The sequence below is a fragment of the Nanorana parkeri genome, unplaced genomic scaffold (genome assembly GCF_000935625.1).
Source record: "Nanorana parkeri isolate BGI_ZX_2015 unplaced genomic scaffold, ASM93562v1 scaffold978, whole genome shotgun sequence".
Taxonomy (NCBI): domain Eukaryota; kingdom Metazoa; phylum Chordata; class Amphibia; order Anura; family Dicroglossidae; genus Nanorana; species Nanorana parkeri.
Window position 1 is genome coordinate 575,258 of NW_017307246.1, and position 5,629 is coordinate 580,886.

Genomic DNA, 5,629 nt, shown 5'->3' on the forward strand with positions numbered 1-5,629 from the left:
GCCCGCCCCCCCCCCCCCCCCGCCATAACCCCCCTCGTTCCCCGCCTCATCGCTAGCACCCATATAGGCCTCTCCGGTGACGGAAGGTACAGGCCGCGGAGGATGGAGCCCCGGAGTGCCTAGTCACTGGCCGGAGAGGAGGCAGCCAGGCGTACTCAGGAAGGAGAAAAGCTCACATTCTCCACATAAACCATTCCTAGACTACATACAGCACATACGGAGCCCCAACAACGGCCACCGGCCCACAGAACAGGGCAATGGGAAAAAGCGCGCCAAGCCGCCTCCCCCGCCCCCTGTCAGGGGAGCCGGCGACGCCGCCCGATCCCCCTTTCACTCACCGAGGAGGCTATCACCCGCCCAGAACTACGGCAAACTGCTACACGACTCGAGAGGCCGACGATGCGGGAAGATGGGGAACCGTGACGCGAACGATGGTCGGGATGCACGACGGATGGCAAAGCAAGGCCCGCAGCGCTCTCTCCAGCCGATCGACTCTTACCTTCCAGAAGCGTCTCTGTGTGAGGCAGCGAGAGAAAATGGCGGAAGCGGGATTCAAATACTAGGGCGCGCGCTGTGGGCGGGAACGGCATCACATGGGAGGGCTTGACGTAACTGCAGGCCAGACTGCGGCGCGCTGGGCGGGAAGACGGTTCTCTCTTTTTTTTTTTTACGCAAGTTCCAGAAAGAGAAAGAAAAAGGAAATCAGAAGTGCGCTGATGCTGGGATGTCTGAGAGGAACATGGATGCTGCCTGCTCTGTTCATCACATCTGACACTGCTGACTCTCTGGCCTCAGTGCTGAGAGTCAGTGACCCGGGACAAGTATGTGGAGAAGGACTTCTAATGTTCCTGATCTGCAAACTTGTGTATGGAACGGGCACAACAAGTCAGCGAAATCGCATCGAATTTACAATACACATGGCAGATTACAAGCCACATTTCACCTGCTCCATGTTGGCCTGTGTTTCTTTTGATGCAGCATGGCCTGCTAGGGTTCATGGACATGGCCATATGTTTTTGGCCTGGGGTGGGTCACAGATGCAGCATTCACCATTGCCCAGGCCGTTAGTCTGAGTCAATGGCATGCTGTAGCTGTGCACCGTGAGATACGCAGGCGTACAGGGCTGTGCGCTAATTCAGGGATGCACATATGGCCCAGCACACTTGTAACCACTATGATTCATTGATAACTTGGCACATGATGTCATTGACTTGAGCAGGCTGCCTGGACGCTGGTGTGCACTGTGCCTGTGAACTCCGAGACAAAACAAATGGTGGTAATATTAGCAAGTGGCCATGAGATTGAGCTGGAACGCTTCCTTTACTTGTAAAAAAACTGTGCATTGACACGCGATCGGCTGGAGAAAGCGCTACGGGCTTTGCTTTACCATCCGCCGTGCATCCCCGACAATCTGGCTACAAGTGTAATGGGCCATATGCGCATCCCTGAGGAGCTGCTGGATAGATGGTAGGTTCTCCAATCTGGCCCATGTGCACCTGTATTTGGGCCACCAACAAACCTCTGTCAGTAATCAGGCTCCAGAGTCTTTATGCTATTTATTGCCTTACTCAGATATAGGAGAAAGGGTTTAAGGGTCCAGGATAACCAAAGCACAAAAATGGCGGACAGAAATACTATATCCGCAGTAAGTTTTATGAGAGCACTGTCCAAAAGTAGATGTTGATAGGCAGAGAATAGCCGAATAAATGTGTGACCCTTTGAGAGAATGAAAAATAACATCACCAGCGCTCCAACGGATAATAAAGCAATAGTCCATTTATTGGCACATTGCCATTCAAATGCAAGCGCTTTCGGGGGCCACAGAGGGTCCCCTTCATCAGGCTCAGATGTCATTCTGAGCCTGATGAAGGGGACCCTCTGAGGCCCGAAAGCGCTTGCATTTGAATGGCAATGTGCCAATAAATGGACTATTGCTTTATTATCCCTTGGAGTGCTGGTGACGTTATTTTTCTATCTCATCTTTGCACGGTGCCACCCGTGGCCACTACAAGCAACCACCCGTCTATACGAAGCTCTGGGCAAAGATGGCTCTTTCAGGGTCTAGATGGGAGCTCTTTCACAAATCTGTAGAGGCAAGTGCCCTTTTCACACAAGTGCCTACAGTTCTGATCAGCAGGGGATCCGTGCATGAATCCCCTGATGATCGGAGAAGTTCGGAACGGATGCCACTGTTGTGAAGTCCATGTCCACCCAGTTTCAAACTGAAAATTCTTGAGCCATGTTGATCTATGGGGAGTCGGATGTAAACGGACTCGATCAGGTCTGTCAAAATTGAACTCTGTTCCGTTTGGTTCTCCAGAGTTGGGGGTGATTGGATGTAAATGGACACACGCCCATTTAGATCCGACTGTCCATAGGCTAATACTGGGCTTCCAATCAGATCCTCTTGAAAAACAGGCAGGCAAACCTCATCAGAATGCCTATGTGAAAGGTCTCTATAGCTGTTCCTCCCGGCCCGCTTCAGGCATGCACATCCGTAAGTGGCTTAGTATCCAAGGCCATCAACACATGGCACATGCTGAGGTCAGGACCTGACAGCAGGACTTTACACAGGCCTCCTTCTAGTGAGAAGATCCAGGGGAGAAAGCATTCCGGAAAGATGCTTCCAAACATTTATAATCTCCCAAACTATACCTCTGAACACAACTCTTCACAGATTGTCTGGGTTAGATAAACATTAGTAACTCAGGGAGTACTTTTCCAAAATATTTATTTTATTGATTTTTCGAGTTTCACAAATCACATAAATACAAAACACAAAAACAATTCTTATACCTAACACTTGGCATGATACATATATTCAGGGCTTGAAAAATGTGACGGTGTCTCACCACTCAAAAATTTCACCAGTCAGCATGACCGGACTATAGCCTTGCAAATTATGTTAAACATTTTTGGGGACAGATAGAGCTTTCTATGTTTTTTACTATATAATGAAAAAAGTACCATAAATGTAAAAAAAAAAGTTTCCCTACGTTATGTTATAAAACATTTAGGCCCCATTCACACTGAGCGACTTGCGATATTGAGCGACTTTTTCCTATTGGGCTGTATGCAATCAGGAGCAAAATCACTCGAAAAAAGGATCATGTAGGAGCTACAAGCGATATTGAGCGACGGGATGTGAACAGCTCCATTGAAATGGATTGGAGAAGCTACATAGAGCGATATCGCGTGGAAATATGAGCGATATCGCTGCAAAAATCGCTCAATGTGAATGGGGCCTTATTCTTACCCATATTTTTAGTAAAACATAAAAGTCGGGGTCACGTCGGGTAAATAGACACCAAACATGTCAAGCCTTAAAATTGCGTGCGCCCGCAAAATCGAAAAAAACGCCAATAGGCGACAATTAAAATGCTTTTACTGCTCATCAGTTTAGTGTTATCCGTGATTAATGGCTTTAAAATTATTGCTCTTACTCCGACGTTTGTGGTGATATGTAACATGTGCGGCACAATAGGCGCAATCGTCGTTTTCGCACGTTGGCGCACCTGACGCATATCGTGTGGGGGGCGGGAACTTAAAAAAAAATTTATTTTTGAATTTTTTTATGATTCTTTAATTTTTTTATTACTTTTTTGTTTTTACACACAACTTTATTGCTATTACATGGGGGGCTAAGAAGCCCCCTATGGGATAGCCAATTTACAGTGACAGGTCCCCTTTATGGAGACGTCAGGGGTCTCCCAGACCCCTAATGTCACCTAGGGACCCCCGGAGAAGCTGATGAAGCAGAGATCTGCTTCATCAGCTTCTCTAGCTGGAGAGTGACACTGAATGCAGGAAGTGATGTAATATACATCACTTCCTGCATTCGGGGACTGAGAGGAGATCAAAGGCAGTTCGTGTACTGAACTCCTTTTGGTCTCCTGTCACAGAGCCGTGCCGGTCCCGGCCGCATCGGGCACAGCGGATCTCGGGACCGGCAACGGCAGTGACAGCTGCTAATACAAGCGATCGAGCGTCTCTAGAGACGCCCGATCGATTGAATGTGAAGCTCCCGGCCGGCCTTGTAACTACAACGGCCAGCCGGGAAACTGCTCGTCGGGCTCCACCGTCCTCTCGTCGCAGACGAGTGGATTTCTCAAGCCCTGTATATATTATATATTATCCCAGTCATATGGTAGTATATACTACCATATAACATAAAAACAACACATACCACTAAAAACTCAGGGAGTACTTTTCCGTATTATTAGAGACAACTTTATAAGACTAGGTCACTGCAGCTACAGTTTTTGTTCGAATGTAGTTGTATGTGTTCAAATGGAGAATGCAGTGTTTGACTAGAATACCCATCAACATAAATTCAGAGGGTGGCAGTGGTTTAGAAATGACAGAATACTTTATTAAAAGAGATGCCCTACACACAATAATTTTATAAAGAAAAATGTAAATAATGAGGTGGGGTGCTTAATCCCTTTGTGCCAGCCCTATATAAGTATCTTAACGCCAGGAATGTTTACTGGGTTTTCCTATCATGTCATCACTGAGATTGCATATTGCAGTGATCATCACTTTTTGGAATCCATCCTACCCCCTCTCGTTCATTGGTATGTGACCAGGAAATACCGGCTCTAACACCCAGTACAGAGAGCAGACATGAGGAAATCACAACATACCATCTTGTCTTGCTTTGTATTGTAACTGTTAATGGCCTCCTTATGTTGTAAAGCGCTGCGCAAACCGTTGGCGCTATATAAATCCTCAATAAGAATTATAGGGTAAATGGATCCCTTAATCAAATAGTTCCCACCTGGCATGATATATGTCAGCATAGGAACTTGTAGTCTCCATTGGGAGAGCATGTGACAGGGTGATAATGCAGGAGAATTGTCATTAGGGTTGAGGTTTGCTTCTCTGTTATCACGGGTTCGTGGCAGATACCTGGGATTCAATGATTGAAAACTTTGCAGGTTTGTCACCAGAAATAAGGAACAACCTTTAATAAAGTGCATAGCTTTTTCCCTGATCAGGTGAACATCAAGAACCAATAATTTGAAGGAATGGAAAATCCATCCCCCTTGCTAAAAAAAGGTAGGCTCACGGCACCCATATTGTCAGTGTGTGTTGGATATCTTGACAACTTTGTGTATGGAAGTTTTTTTTTTTTCCCAGTTGTGCCATTGGTACATGTCCCCCATGGCAGTACCTGGCTTCCCATGCCTTTTTTGACTATAGCTTGCTTATCGGGTCTACAAATGGCCAGCATTGAATAACAAGTTTAACCCCCCATAGAGTTTTTGGCAAACCACATTTAATGTGGTTTGCCACAAAATTTGAGTGAAATTTGCAAAACTGAGCAGATTAACTTGTCCCTAATTGTCACCCTTTAACAAGAAGAACCTGCCCATGGATCTTCATGGTAGGTGACCAGGTGTTTTTTAAATTAAAGCTGCAGATTAACAGATAATGAAAAGTACTCTTAGGGCCCATTTACTTCAGAAGAGGCTGCGCTGGCTGCTTTTTCCAGCACCAGTACTTCAGGTGGAACCTGGAAGCACTGGTGGCTATGTGCCAGAGAGAAGACACGGCACTAGAACCTTTTGAAAGGGATGAAACATCAGATGCAGGGACCCAAGATCTTCAACAGTGCTGATTAGCA

The 5,629-nt window shown here is 46.5% G+C and overlaps 1 protein-coding gene across 2 annotated transcripts in view; it reads right to left on the minus strand.

Annotated features, from left to right (window-relative positions):
- The window catches only part of RAN (RAN, member RAS oncogene family), a 6,788-nt gene extending 6,202 nt beyond the window's left edge, over window positions 1-586 (minus strand). Inside the window, exon 1 of one of the 2 annotated variants that reach the window (XM_018566817.1) lies at window positions 500-586. The gene's annotated coding sequence lies outside the window, so the exon portion shown is untranslated. The other variant, XM_018566818.1, reaches the window with a different exon arrangement.
- Window positions 587-5,629: the final 5,043 nt, after the last annotated feature.